The sequence below is a fragment of the Miniopterus schreibersii genome (assembly GCF_964146895.1).
Source record: "Miniopterus schreibersii genome assembly, chromosome: 11".
NCBI classification, from domain to species: domain Eukaryota; kingdom Metazoa; phylum Chordata; class Mammalia; order Chiroptera; family Miniopteridae; genus Miniopterus; species Miniopterus schreibersii.
In genome coordinates this window covers 47,831,185-47,847,647 of record NC_138111.1, presented here as the reverse complement: position 1 = coordinate 47,847,647, position 16,463 = coordinate 47,831,185, and the positions used below count along the sequence as shown (strand labels likewise).

General features: G+C 35.7%; 1 protein-coding gene across 1 annotated transcript in view; it reads left to right on the top strand.

Annotated features, from left to right (window-relative positions):
• The window catches only part of PTPRD (protein tyrosine phosphatase receptor type D), a 1,875,931-nt gene that overhangs the window by 958,164 nt on the left and 901,304 nt on the right, over positions 1-16,463 (top strand). Inside the window, exon 7 of the mRNA XM_081152197.1 lies at positions 15,970-16,003. The gene's annotated coding sequence lies outside the window, so the exon portion shown is untranslated. The remainder of the gene's footprint in view (positions 1-15,969; positions 16,004-16,463) is intronic.

Genomic DNA, 16,463 nt, shown 5'->3' with positions numbered 1-16,463 from the left:
ACGGTAACTCTATTCTTAATTTTTGGAGGACCTTCCATACTCTTTTCCATAGTGGTTGTACCAGTTTACATTCCCACCAGCAGTGAATGAGGGTTCCTTTTCTCCACAGCCTCTCCAACACTTGTTATTGCGTGTATTGTCAATAAGAGCCATTCTAACAGGTGTGACGTGGTATCTCATTATAGTTTTGATTTGCATTTCCCTAATAGCTGGTGAAGTTAAGCATCTTTTCTATCTGTATTGGCCATTTGTGTGTCTTCTTGGGAGAAATGTCTGTTCAGGTCCTCTGCCCATTTTTTAATTGGATCGTTTGGGGGTTTTTTGGTGTCGAGTTGTTGTCTTTATCTGAACAGAAAGTTTATATCTGGGAAAATTTCTTTTCTTTTTTTTGTTTTTTTTAGAGAGGGATGCATAACCTTGTCATAACTAAAATTATGACAGCATAGTCCACTATAATAAGGTTCTGTTTCATTTTATTTCTGCAAATATTTTTTAAGATAAATATGCAACTAAATGGGGATACATGAACTAAAATCAAATGCTTCCAAGCATTTTATAACATGTTTGCTAAAAATGACCTTCCTTATCATTAATGGCTGAACGAAATTGCCAGCCCTACATCCAGATGGGGTATCTGATCATTGGTAGGGCATTGCTGAGCCCCACTGCCAAAACCATATCCCTCCACTGGTCTTTCCCCTTCTGAAATATCCCTAATGAGTTCATTTCTCTGACTTAGGTGCTATGTTCATCAAGTCTTGAGAGAGTGCAGAAATGCTCCCAGAGACTGCTGACCCATTTCTCTATCAGAACCCATCCGTTTGTTTGTCTTGTTATTAAAACTTGAAGATATGGGGCAAAATATGGATACTATTTTGGAGGTAGCACATAACAGAGAAGTCTATGAGGTTCTCTGAGAGGAATAAATGTAAGAAAAATGATATTTACGAGGGTGTAGATGGGTGTGGATGAAGATAAATTGGGGGGTGGATGTTAGATTTGATGGAGTAACAGCGGTTGTCTTCCTGGGGTGACCAGGATGTGATAGGGTCCCCAATGAGAGTGACACAAGACTGTGGGAAATGTGAAAGGGAGATGACTAGAGAAGGGGATGGGTGGAAATAGTAATAATTACATTAGGGAAATGAGAGTCTGTATCTGTACCCAGACCTGTGAGGATTGAATTCCAGGAGGGCAGCCAAAGCAGCTGTATTCTTGGCAGTACAAAGTGAAGAGATAGGAAGCCATATACACATTAAATTAATCATTGACTGCAATGGGCCAGGGTGGTTGAGATGCTGGGTGATATCATATGATGCTTGTTCCCTGTACAAAGCCACAAATATTAAATTTAGAGAAAAATGGATTTGTTTAATATGAAAAAAGGCATATTCATTAAGATACAAAAGTGGGTAAAATTTCTACTTATAAAACAGAAATTAATTCTAGATAATTCTGGTCCCCCCCCAAAACAAATAACAAATTAAAAGAAACTAGTAGTATTGGCATGATTTAGGGGTAAAATTGAATTGTATCTGAAATTTGGCGGTATAATCTCCTCTTCCCTGTACTATTTGATTTTAAGGATACCCAGGTATAGCAGAAAGAACACTAATTAGTGGTTGGTAGCTATGGATTCACTATGTGGCCCTTTTATAGTTTACTTACCTTCTCTTGGCTTCAGTTTCTTCGCCTGTAAAATGGCTCTTGCTCTAAGTTAGCAATTTTCAATTGGGGTGCTGCAATAATTTTTAAAACATGCATATCTGCCTATTTAGTCAGGGACATGCACCTCTTTTCCCTTAGATTGTCAAATAAAAAAAGGACAACAGCCAACACAACAATAGCTGTCTGGTGTGAATGAATCAAAACTATACCTGTTTTTGTTGTTAGAATGGCAAAAATATATATTTTTTGCTGTGCCGCAGAATTTTAGTAACAGTATATGTGTGCGATGAGATGAAAAAGTTTGCAAATCGCTACTCTAAGTGATTTCATGTATCCCTTTACCTGTAGGGTCATCAACTCATTAAAAATTTAGTATTTTATTTTCTTGCCTAGAAAACCTTTTCAAACATGCACTTTTAATTACCTAGGGTTCTATTTCTGCATGGTGTTAAAATTCTTTGTGTTGTGAATTTCTTGTTTAATTTAAAATATTAAAAGAAGCATCGCCAGTCTCATATGCAGGCCCTCTCACCATTTACCCCTCCACAGGGAATGGACGGCACCTGCTTCACTCCCTTCCTCTGGTGTCAGAGGCAAATGCTCCCTTTCCACTTGGCGATGTAAGATGTTCACACTCTCATCTTAGAAGACTTAGCAACAGGCCATTTCCACTCCAGGTCTAAAGATCTCAGTAGTACCCACACAATGAGTAGCATTGTATGATACCACACCATGCCTTAGAGAAAAAGCGTAACTTGGCTGCTTTTGTTTAGACAGTTCTAGACATTGATGATGATATTCACGGAGATTATTTCTACGCAAACCCACAGAAAATGCTTCCAACCATAAAAAAGAGAATACTTTTGCTAGCTTAGGAATTATTTTGAATTGGGGTTTTAATTTAGAAGGCACAATTCTATGAGACAAAAGTCTTTGTTTGCACCCCTGCCCTGATTATCATGGAAAGGACAGGCAATGCCATGTATCCTCAGGGCCTTTACTGTGTGTCCTAATGCATTATCAGGAATTGAAAAGGAACAAATATTTCTGTCTGGAGTTTAATTTTTAATCCCTTACATGTCCATGTTGATAGACATCCACCTTATGGTTCATCTCTTTTTTAGGTTAATGGTATATTTATTTTTATAGTCACATACACCACACACACACACACACACACACACACACACATACGAGGCTTCTCAGCTGTGGAGAAAGAAAGGACAGGCATGTATTTGGCCTACTTTTCATCTGATTAAGGCTGCACGCACCTACACATATTCTAACCCCCAATTCAGGTCACTGAACATTATTCAGTCAGTTCATCACAGAAGCTTCTGCTCATAGCACGATTGTGGTCACAGAACTCTGCTGGGCATGTTTCTTATGTGGATGTACACGCGCATGTATGCAAGCATGAATTTGGGGGGAGGGTCCATGATGTGTGGCAGTGATAGTTTTAATAGACAATAGTATCAAATTTATAAATACTCAAGCCTAGAATAGTGAATGTGTGTGTGTGTGTGTGTGTGTGTACACTTCAATGAACTATAATTATAATTGTTCTATGGTGTCTTTTCTGTGAACAGTCCTTAAAGTTTCCTGTTTTCCTCCCGCCCTGTCACCTCTAAACTGCTCTACCTGGCCTTTAGGTCCTACCTTACCCAGTCTCATCCTCACTTAGTCCTGCCTTTCCCAGTATATGCTTGCAGCTATCTGTGGTCAAAGCCCTTTCTTCCCGTGCCACAGTACAAGAGAAGTTTGTCACATTGGACTCTAATAATTGGTTTAAGTTGTTTTCTGGTTTGTTTTTGTCAAACCACTCTGGCTCTTGAAGGGTAGCAACAAAGTTTCCTTCATAGCTATATCCCCAGAACCTTGTAGTAGGGGCTTCGTGATTATTTGCAGGAGGAAAGAAAGAAGGGAGAAAGGAGGGAGCAAGGGAGAGAGAGAAGATGGAAAGAAGGGGGGGTCTATTTTTTCCTCCCTCTGTTTCCTGTTTATTGTACACAGTAGATGACTTTAGGTATTTTATTCCCTGAGATAACATTCATTCCTGTATCTACAGTAATTTCTGCACAAAATGCTTTCTGATTTTCTTGCTATCTCTTAAAATTCCTTCCTTCATGATCCTACCAAGGCCCCACTTACGTCAGGAAACTTCCTTCAGCATCCCCTCCTCAGAATTAGTTGTTCGTTCTCTGATATCCAGTGGTAAATATATTGTGTGACTAAGTGTGTTTGAGTGTGTGTGTGCGTGAGCCCGCACACATGCATGTGCATGTTGGGGAGGTTGTGTGGATGAGTGGATGTGAGTCTGCATTTATTTGACCTCATCACATAAGCCTCCATTCATACTGTCTTTTCCTAAAAGTAGTTTTCATCTCCCATCCCCAAATACGTTCCTAGCAAGTTGAAGCTTTTCTTATTCAGATTCTAGCTATTCTAAAATTTTGTTCTTCTTACATTTTTAAAAGAATATATTTTTATTGATTTCAGAGAGGAGAAGGGAGAAGGAGAGAGAGAGAGAAACATCAGTGATGAGAGAGTCATTGATCAGCTGCCTCCTGCACTCCCCCAGCTGGGGACCCAACCCGCAACCCGGGCATGTGCCCTGACCGGGAATTGAACCTCCACCACCTAGATCATAGCTCCATGCTCAACCGCTGAGCCACACCAGCTGGGCTCTTCTTACATTTTTAATAAGTATCACACGTGGATTTCTTCCCAGTGTACAGTGTTTGTGGGCATTAAAGTTTGTGCCAGAAAAGGAACACATAGGGAAAAAACAGCTTAAACTGGGCATAGGAAACAAAAAATATGAATTATGAATGGCAATGACACAAATTATTTTTCTTTTGACATATATATCTAAATGTTATTTTTGTTGTACATTTCCATTGATTTCATAGTTCAAATCACAGAGCTTTCTTTTAATATAATTTCTGCCTGTGATTTATGGTGAAGCTGTGTACTGCATTTCAAGCACCCATTACTGAAATACCATAAGGGCTGACTGCATATTTCAGCATATTGATTTATGCCAGTAACCTCTGGCCTAGAAGCCCACTTCATTTATCTAAACAACTGATGCAGTCTTTAAAGAAATTGAGCACTTACTGAATTTGTATAAGGCCGCCTAGTGAACCTTGCTGCAATTTTCATTGTGTTGTATTACCTCACTAGCATGTTTGACAACACATTTTTTAAAGTGAGTTATTTACATTTTAATATGTTCCTCCTGCAGGTAGCAAAATATGGTAGTCAGTGAGACCAAAACATTACCTTTCAATCATTTCACATATATTTGAATAAAATATTTGATTTGGAACCAAATTAAGCAGAAGGTTTTCCTCTTTATTTTAACTATGTCACACATGCTGAAAATAAAATATTTGAAAACTTATCATTTTTCCCCCTGAAGTATGAGTTTATATATGGAATAAAATCTTTGAAAACCAGTCATCCAGTTAACTTGAAAATCAACTGCTTCCCTGGGACTCTATTAGGATTGGAAAGTAATCATTCCTGCCTGGGCTTTACTATTATTTCTTGGAATGTCAATATTTCTGCTTTCTGTATCTGCTGGTTCTTTCCTTCTCTTCTTTTATACTCTTGTGGTTTATAATTTTTATATTGTGAGTTCATCTTCAGTGAAAAGTCTTTTTCTATAGAAGTTTTATGTGCTCTTAGTTGTGGTAGTCTCCTTTCAGATCTTTTAAAAATCTGCTTCCTTTAACTCACGTGAAGTTACTGGTCTTGAATTAGTTTTACATGAATTCTCTGGCTTCTAAAAAAGTCTAGTTAATTCAGCATTGCCACATATTTGAATTGGTGAAGGATGTCCACATGAGCTTAGTGGACCATGCTGCAAATTGTGGCCCAAGCATACAGTTCCAGATTTGGAGAAGCTCATACTATAATACAACATTCAGATGGATTAAAAATGGCCTAAAGTCACATGCGATGAGTTGAATGATGCCTTATAAATTAGAAACTCCTATTGTAGATTATCGTACTTGATGATGATCTAAGGCAGGAATAGACAGATATATGAAATACTATCATAGGTAGAATAATCCTGATGTTATAGAAATACTGTGGACTAAGTTTAGTGTGAGCATTAAAATCTGACAGCCTAATATAAGAATAATGCACATCTATCCTTGTCAGGTAGGAATATTCTGGAGTGGAGAAAAGACACATTTCAGAAAAGCTATAATAATAACTGTGTCTAAATTTTGATCAAGCAAATTGTAGTCTCCTACTTCTTGATAAAAATTGATTTAAAAGACCTTAATAAATTTTGTGATACATTGAGTGATATAAAAAAGTCTAGTGAGTCAGACAAAAATGACAAAAAAGATAAATTTCTATTAATTAGAATAACATTAATAATAGAATCACAAAGGACAAAAAACATAGTGTTACTGAAAACCCATTTTGTGTCAGACAGTGTGAGGGTGTTTTATGTTCATTGTTTTCTTTAATACTCACAAACACCTTTTTCTACAGTTGAGAAAACAAACCCAAAGTCAAATATTAGCAAACAGTGGTGTTGATTTTCAAACTGGGCTTTTTCTAAACCCCTGAATCTGTTTTTCCTTAATATAATGCTCCTTAATATACTATTTTGCTTTTTACATTTTTTCACAGCATTTACTAAAAAAATAGGTAGAAGCTGATGAAAATTATTCTTTTGTTTTCTTTTTCTTAATTGAAATGTATCCCCAAATTGACAGTGGTGTTAAGTTTTCATTTTATTATAATATTCTAAGTCTCTGAACAAAGGATTGCATTGCAGGTATGACTCTCAATAAAAACACATTCATAAACACAACACATACATTTTAGGATCATAGATGAGCTATGTGGGTTAGAAAAAGTGCTTGTCATTCTTGTGATTTTTTTAAATGCTTTTTTGTTTTAGATTTTTCTGGTTCAGTTGAGTATAGTCCCCAGGTGATCCAAAATTTTAAGAAAGTGATACCCAATTTGCACATATGAATATTAAAAAACAAAAATAGAAATATGAGAAGCCTTGGTAATGATTCAGTGAGTACACTGATACCATAAAGCCCCTGTATTTTTCTTCTCTCTTCTGCAAGTGTCACTCTGGTGGCTTCAGTTCACAGATTTACAACCCCACCTCCAGGTAGTTTATCCTACAGATAGTTTGCCACTCTGTGCTTGTAATGTCAATAAATATTAAACATGCTTCTGATTCCTCTAGTTTTAAATTGTTATACTATACTTTTGCCCATATAGTCACCCAAATTTTGCAAGACAAAAATTATGTGAGGGAAAACAGTATTCTCTTATCATAAATAAAATAATATAGTTCCAACAAAGATGTATTGAGTGAGTGGTTGGGTTTTGCCAGAAACGAAACTGAATATACATGTAATAGGGAACTTATTCCTTGCAACAGTCCTATGAAGGAGATACTCTGGTTCCTTAATTTTACAGATGAGGAAAAGAAGAAACTGAGCCTCAGCAACACTAAGTAATTTAAAATAAATAATAATAAAATTCATAAAATGTAAGTAAAATAAAAGGGGATAGTTCGTGGCACTAGAGTTTGAATCAGGCTTTTTAATATTAGAACTCATATTCTAAATAACTGTAGTAAACCAGCTTGCAAATTTTGTTTTTATTGTAGAAACCTTAGGATAAAGCAACATTTTCCTTATATACCACCCCCCAGAGGTTACCACTCTTACTCAGATGAAGATGTATTCTCTGAGTATTTGATGCTTGTGCCTTCTTTACGTGTATATATCCAACAAAACTGTTTGTGTATCACCACAAATGTGCAAGCGTATTTATAGAATCATTATTCATAATCACTGTAAAGTGGAAACAGCCTAAATTTCATCAACAGTAGACTGGATGAGTAAGTCATTGTGTATTCGCATGTCGGAATCCCACACAGCAGTGGAAATAAACAAACCATCCCTATATACATTATCGTGGTTGATCCTCACAAACATAATTTTGAGCAGAAAAAGCCAGACACAGACTCAGATATGGCCTCTGATTTATTTATTTAAATTTCAGAAACAGACAAGTTAATCTTGGTGTTTGAAGTCAGGTCATGAGGGCTTGAGCCAAAACCACGGTGGTGAGGACAGAAAGGAGAGAGAGCAGAGATTAAGGAAGAGCTCGAAGCTAGTTAATTGTGGAAGGGGCACGAAAGGGAGAGCGATGTCCAGGGGGGCTGCAGATCAGCCGGAGTGTGGCAGGGGGACAGCGGGAGGGCAAACCGAGGGGGACGCTGCACACTGGGTGGAACATCGACTCACACGTAAGGTGACTCGGAGGCAGCAGCTGGACATCCAGACAGAGAAGCCCCCGCAATGGTTGAAAATAAAATTAGGAAAGAAGTTTTGGTGAGAGCCGTGTGCCATATGAAGGCTTGTCTTTGGAAACGGTAGTGTGGCAGTGGATAGGATTGCCAAAGAACAGGCTGACAGAATAGGAACAAGATGAATCCCAGATCTTGGCCAATTCTTGTTTTCTGACTGGGGAGGGAGAGGGGTTAAAAAAAAGGGTAGAAGAGATCCTGGAGACCTGTTAGAAATAATAACTGGAAGAAGGAAGAGGGGAAGGGGCAGTGGCTGGTTGAGGGAAGGCATTGTGTGGAGTTCATTACGCTACTCCAAGCTGACTCTATGCTGAGCTTATCCAACACACACAAATAATTATGAAATAAATATCATCTGCATTGGTGAAAACTTAGGTCCACAGATGTTAAGTAATTTGCTAATTTTTTTCAAGAGCACCCAGTTAGCTAGTGGCAAAGTCTTGATTCAAATCTAATCTTTCTAGCACCGGAGCTCAAGATTTTAGCATTGAAATAGAGAAGCAGCAGAAAAATACCTTTGCTTTGGCAGGCAATAAGGAAAAGCGTTAAAAGGAGAAAGTATTTTCAATCATTAAAGGTTTTCAAAATCAAGGCACGTTAATCGAGACTTTGCAGTCATAGGCTTGATAGATGTCAGAGTGGCCTAAGGCTTCCTCTGCAACAGACGTAAGAAAGGGAGCACCTGAATAACGGGGGCGCTCGGAATAGGAAAGAATTCACACCAGATGGGTTATCAGCGCCATGTGCCTCCACCCTTTTCCACCTTATCTCCCCAAAAACTTGCGTATAATCATTCTCCTTCCTCGTGGACGCCTTTCTCAGGTGTTCAGCTTTGACAAAGTCTCTCTTATACCCAAACCTCTCTTTCAATTCTGTTACCTGCTTCCAGCCTCATAGACTTGCTTTAATCCCCTTACTGCTGGGCACAGTATCGAACACTCAAGAGGACATCACACTCTCCCCCTTCTCTTACCATCTTAGAGTTGTGGAGGTGGTGGAGGGGGACCTCCACTGGAAAAACAAGTGAGTGTTGTCAGTTGAAGTTTTCGTTTTAGTTAAAAATAGAACTTTGGAGAAAAATCGGGTTTATTCACAGTAGAACAGAGGCTGTGCCAAAAAACCTGAAATGAACTCAATGGGAATAAACATTGTATTTACCAGAACATTTGCCCTTGAGTAGAAGTCAGGGAAGTGAGGGGTGAAAGGGACAGACTTTGCAGTTAGAGGGGAGGTACATGTTAATTGTGGGGAACGTACTGGGGAAATGGGCATGAAGAGCAGACAGAAATTCCAGTTGGGATATTTACGTATTTGTAGCACTTCCTCGAACTCGCACCAAGAGACCAGATTCTACAGCTCTAATATGGGGAAACTGAAGAAATGGGCCATGGACAAGCCCAGGAATATGGGATACCAGGAATGTATATGTTTGAAAACTATTAATTTATTTACTAATGATTTTCTTGTTGTATAGAATTAGAATTTTTTTAGTATTAATTAAAAGGCTCACATTTTCTGCCATAGAGCTCTCTCCCCCCATCTCTGACTTCTAGTCATTCAATTTATCTACTTCATTGAGTAGAACCACAGCTCAATGTTTACTTCGTTTCATGTTCTAAGGCTTCTATTTCAGAATAAGAGAACAACAGAAGGGCTGATTTGGGCTGTTCCTACCCCCAAATCAAAGCAATGGTACTTTTCAGAGGATAATTGTAATATATTTCAAAAATGTCTCTTCTTAGGCATGTGAACATTCTCCTTCAAATCCTACTTTAGCTTTTCAATCTTCTCAATATATTTCACTCCTATAAACAGAGTGCAAAGGTAAATTTTACATTAATACTTCATATTCCAGAGCAAAGTTATCCAAAGAATATATTTTTAATGTACAAGAAAAATACTAGCAAAATTAAAGGACAAATTTGCTATATTTTAGGACAGATTAAACATGCAAAAAATATGCAAAGCTTTAGTGTTTACAATGTGTTAGCAAATTAAAAATTATCCCAAGAGAGAGAAAAGCCAAAGGAAAAACATCAGTATGAATGCCAACGGCTACATAAAAATGATTTCAGTGATTTTTTTAGATTTACCTATTTATATCAGTTTCTTTACTCACCAATATTTCTTACATTTATTTTTTCTGAATTCAGTTTCTTTTTCCTAAATTATATTCTTTAGATTACTCTCAGTAGAAGTATGTGGTAGAAATAAGTGTTGTTTTTTTTGTCTGAAAAAATATTTTTAACCTTTGTTAATAAATTAGCATATAGATAGGTAATAACAGTTATTAATATAAAACTGTAAACACAGTTATTTTCTCTTACTTCTGAGTTATGATTCTTCTCTTACATCTTTTGCTATTGTTGAAAAATTTGCTGTAAATCTAATTTGCTTCAGTTTAAATACCTATTTTGTCTTTTAGCTATTTTTAAGTTTGTGCTTATGTTTGTGAAGTAGATTTAATTACTACTTATCTTGTTTGAGATTTATTTAGCTTCCTGGAGAGAAACATAAGCAGAGAGAGAGGCAATAGATTTATATAGATATATAGGTACATATCATAACTTACACCTGTGATATCACAGTTCCTGAACCTTTTTTATGTGTTACTCTTTTAGGATCACTTCTTCCCATTCTCTTTCTGGATCCTACTAGACAAATGTTGGATTATCTCACTCATTATTTAGGTATCACGTGCCCTCTCTTGTTACTGTTTTCCTCTTTGTTTCTCTGACAATATGGAGTTTTTTCTCTTCTATATTCTTGTTAATTTTTTCTTTAGTCTGTTTAGTATATCTGTTTATTTAGGTAGTTCCAATGATTATATTTTTATTTTAAAAATTATAAATGGTACTCATTGAAAACTATCTTGTTCTTTTTATAACATCTTATTTCTTTTAAATACTTTCTCTCCCATCTTTTATTCTTAGTAATTTCAAACAATTATTTTGTAATCTGTGTTTACCGTTATATGTCTGTTTTGCTGTCTCTAATCTTGCTCTTCGATCATTATACTGACTCTCACTCAAGATTTCCTCATGGACTTGAGCTCCTGTTTAGCAGGGCTTTATATTTGTAATTTCTAAATGGGCTTTGTTGAGGGTCCATTCTTCCAGAGGGTATAAACCCAGAAATGTTTTTTTGTTAAATATTCTCTTTGGAATTTTCTTGAACTTGTCAATAGTATCAATCAAAACCCAAGCCTGTGTAATATTTTCAGGAGAAGCTTTTAAATTCTTGTCCCTGAAATCCCAAGACTCTAAGCTTAGGTCAATAAACATCACAGAGATCTGAAAGATCAGTAAATCCATATTAGTCATTTCTACTTTTGCTTCAGTTTTGGTCATTGAAAATTCTCTTAATATATTTCTTTCAGTTTTGAATTTCAAAGAATACTTATTATGTTTTGTCCCATTTTTCAAAAAAAATATAATGAGATTGTTGTTCATTTATAATATTTGATGCATCTTTTTGACTGAAATGGAGCTACTTTAATTTATGCCTTTATTTTAGCTCTGTAAGTAAAGATAAAGGACTACAACTATCTATGACTGAAGTCAGAGTTTTGTTCAGGAAAAAAAGAGTAAGGCCTCATGTTTAGCCTTCCATTTATTTGTGTGTTTTTTACAAAGAAAGTATTCTGGGATGGCACATTTTATGGACTATATATACTTAGGCTCAGTCATACCAATTCTCTTTCATTTTCATTTTCTTTCCCTATACCATTCATCTTCTGCTACTTCAGCCCGAGCCCTGGATTTGCTCATGACTGATATGAGAAAAGAAGTTTTGGTATTAAGAAAAGAAAGAGAAATCTGATAAAATTAGAAAAGAAGAGAATTCCTCTGACCACTCTGTATATATCTGTATCTGTACATGTGTATGTGTGTGTGCATGTGTGTGTGAGGACAAAAGAGAGATGTATATGAAACATATATATTATATATGCATGTATGTATTTCAATGAAATTATAAAAACTCGAGCATGTCATTGCTAAAATAATTTTCTATGCTGAGAGTCGGTACCTATTTGCATTTGTTTTTTATAATTATTTCCATAATAGGTTCTACAGGTAAATATGGAAATAGCTGGCTTATTCCTACCACCTGCCTAGTACAGATATACAAAGAAGGCAATAATACATATTTAATTTCTTCTTCACTTTATTTTCTAAAAAAATTATAACAGAATGATATCCAATTTAGTATTCTGTTCCTGCATTCAAACACCATGATTCTTTAATAGAAAATTGACACCCTTTATGCAAATTAATGGTCAGATACAAGGAGGTGAATGGCTAATTGTAACTGCTATGTGAACAATTTGCATATGAAAGGTCCTCAGAAAACTTTGAAGAGAAAATTTTTGTAAGTGCATGTGCTATCCATAAATCATTTTATTTGGGATGACTCCATTTCCACACTCGGTGCCAGCATCTCTGGAATCAAAATAAAGCTCCAAACTTTTTCTTTTGTTTTGTTTTGTTTTTAATATTTTTATGATTTTTAAAGACAGAGGAAGGGAGAAGGAGAGAGAAAAACAGATGTTACCAACCACGTTGTGCCACACCATCCAGGGCTAAAGCTTCAAAGTTTTTTTGTTTGTTTGTTTTTTGCTGTGATTGTATGTTTAATGAATCATACATAAGACTTTATAAAACATATAAATATCATTTAAAGAACAATAATAAAATAATAAAAATTGGTGTGTTTACCACTCAAGTTAAAAATAGAACCTGCCATATCTAAAAAGACCCCCTAATTGCTCAGCTCCAAAATACTTTCCTTCCTCACCATCCACAAATAACCACTATCTTGGTTTCTCCATTAATCTTTTCTTTAGTTTCGCCATATATATTCCTGAATAATGCATTGTTTAGTTTTAGAAAGCTGAGTAGCAAACTGAAGCCTAGCTGTGTAAAAAAGGGCAATGTTGTCACATCTAAATCAAAGCTTTTAGGAGAAGATAAACAGATTCTCCTGATCAAAGTTTTTGATAGAATCTTCTTTCTTTTCTCTCAGTCCTTTAGTTATCCATTGAATAAGTTATATGTTTTATACGGTAGGATTTCCATATTTTATGGATGCCATTCTCAGAACCTAATTAAAATGCAAAAGAAGAAAAAGGCATGAAAAAAATATTTGGCAAAAAAAAAGAAGAAAATTTGGATTGATCAAGATAGTGAATTAGATGGATGAACATGGAACATGTTAGAAATTATAAATCATTGAAAATACGATTTACTAGAACTAGAGGGTTTGACTAGTCCTGTTCTTTGGCAATTCCAATCACATGCAAGTAAAACTCCATTTAAATGTCCCCAGAACATGTCCCTGCTTAACATCTCTCTAATTGGAATATCTTTGTTACATTTTGGTTGCCTATTGAGTGAAAAGAGGACACTACCATTTGGAAGTCACACATCCCCGAAATCCCTGGCCCAGCTATATATGCATTACCTCTGGCACTGAAGTACAGTGACAAATTCCAGGGTGCTTGCCACACGACTGTTTTGTTTCCTCATATGCCATTTCCAGCCCCAGCAAATTAGTATGTAAAGTCCTCACTCTTTTTTAAGAAAACTCAAAGTCATGTATAGATAATTGTCAGGTACTAATAATTACATCAAAAATTAATCCAATTTTACTAATATTTCAACAGATGTTTCCATAAAGATAGCTGATTACTGTTATTAAACCACTTCGGGAACTTTGATATTTGTAGAAGAAAGTGTCCATCAATGACCTCATTGTAGACTCAAGACTATCAACGCATGTTAAATTACTATCATTCTCCTTTAAGGGAATCATTGAATCAAAATGTTTTACAAGTTGTATTTTTCTTAATTGTGTGGTAGATTCATGTTTTTCCTGTGAGAAGTATAGGGCCTGGAATGAAGAACACATAATCCAAGAGGCTAAAGGTTGAAATATCACATTCTTGGTTTAGGTACAAGGAATCTAATAAAGTTCTCCCTCTCACCAATTTAAGAAACATGACTTTTATCTTCAATATCCATATTAAAATCATTATAGCTGTTATTTAAAATATTATTTAACTGAATAATAATATCTCTTAATATTTAATATGTTACATGAAAATGTTAAGAAAGTACTAAATAAAATGGATGAATATATCTATTCCCAATTCACAGTCATCTGAGAAAAAATTTTAAGCCTAAAGTGATTGTGGGCCCAGAAAGAGAATTGAGGATGAGATGTGAGTGTATAACACACCTGCATACTTCATATTGGCAGAGTCTGATCTGACATAGTTAACTTGGCTGGGAGTACAAAATTGCCAAGGCAGTTATAATTTTATTCATATAAGAAGATAGATTCTCTTGTTCTAAGATCATGCTGCTAACTCCCCTCTTGCTGGGGTGACCGTGTTAATGGTTCAAGGCAAACATGTCACTTTTCTTCAAAACAAGAATTTCAAACACATGCTCTACTAATAGAGATCCAGTAAGTTGCATCTTTCCATGCAACATTCAAGCCTACAAAACAAACAAAAAAACCCCAAAAACTTAAATCTAAAAAAAAGTATCCCCATATGATACAAAAATATTTTAAGAACTTGCCTAAAAAGTTAATTATCAACAGAAGACATTTTCCACTTCAGTTCTTTAATTTATTATTCATGAAACCAAAAATGTTTCATTCATAATGGATATTACTATTTCTTTAAAATTCTAGCTTTATTTAGCAGAAACAGGTGTGATTCAACTATGCTGTTCTCTTAGACTTAAAAGATGGTAGATGAACATAAAGAAAATGTACAAAACACATTATCTCTACATTAAATGCATTGATCCCTTGAGCTCAACCAGTATCTTTTGGACATCTCCCATGCCAAAGGCATAGCAGGCAGTCTCCTTCATAGGCAAAAATGAACAGGGTCAAGGCATAAAAACTCATGTCTATAGGATAGAATCTGATGAGTAGTGTAGTAGAGGCACAAAATATGGTGGGGACATCTAGAAAGAAAAGAGTAATTCCTTCTCCGGATATCAAGATGGTTTCATTGAGGAGATGTTAATTGATCTGGCCCTAAGGAATGGGTAGAAAGGAAATTAAGGCAGAGAAAAAAGGGTTAACCAAAATATTGTTTAAAAAAGAGAATGTGGGCCAGGGTCAGTGAGGCTTAGTTGGTTAGGGAGTCATCCAATACCCCAAAAGGTAGCGGGTTTCATTCCCCATCAGGGCACATACTGAGGTTGCAGTTTCAATCCCTGGTTGGGCAAGCATGGAAGGCAACCAATGGACATTTCTCTCTCTCCCTCTCTGTTTCTCTCTCTAAAATCAATAAAGTTCTTTTAAAAGAGAGAGAGTGTGTGTGTTTAAGATATGTTGTGAGTGTAGGGCATAAGAGAAAACAGTTGGAGATAAATTTGAAAGGTTGAATGAGGATGCATTGGAAAATTATAGAAGATAATCTTAGAAAGGTAGAATAGAAGCAGCTGACTGAAGCCACTGAACACTATGCAAAATACTTTAGCTTTTTTTGTATAGACGAGAGAAAGAATTTTTGAACTCAGTAGGTGATTTACATGGCATCATCAGAACTGTATATTAGGATAAGTATTTCACAGTTGTGTTCATGCCAGGACCAACAGTGACTCTGTATTTCTGCCTGCTTTATAGACTTCAGCATTGGAAGAAAATATTGGTATAATATATGCATATGCCAGTATGCATATCTAAAAGATTTTGAAATAAACAACCAGTTGTCTAATTTGAATCTAACATGGTGGGCATGAAGCACTTTCATTTAAAATAACTAAATCGTTGAGATAAAACAAGGTATTTTTATTGCTTATTTAATTTTGCTTCTGTAGATATATTCACAAAATGTGTTTAAAGACAATTTGAACGTTTTCAGTGATTGTCTGATTAAAATATCAAAATAACATTTTTTGCTGTTTCAGATGATGGTGCCTGTCAATTAGCTGAACAATTGTGGTGAGTTTTGTTTTTCTCTTCTCAAATCTGCATAGGATGTTGTTTCCTTCTAAGATTTGATAGGATTTATGTTGCCTGCAAAACCTATAAAAATGTGAACACTTAAATGGACTGAAAGTCAGGCATGTCTTAAAGTAGGCTTCAGTTTTTCCAGGGATGTAACTCTTTCCTTTTTTCTTTCTTTTTTTCTTTTTCTTTCCTTTTTCTGAACTGAGCCAAAATTGAAAATTAGCAAGTCTCTTGTACATATTCACCAGGAGTCTAGGAAGAGCCACTGTTTTCCAAAAGTTCTCCATGTCACATGCACCATCTGCTTGCCCAGGGATGACCCTGAGAAAACACCCAAATGGTCACACCATCAAAGGCAGCACAGCATCTTTTTAAGTAATTTAAAGTTGTTTAGAAGTTTAGCAAGAGGAAGCAAATGTTTCTCTTTGCTCCCCTCATTTTGTAGAGGTGT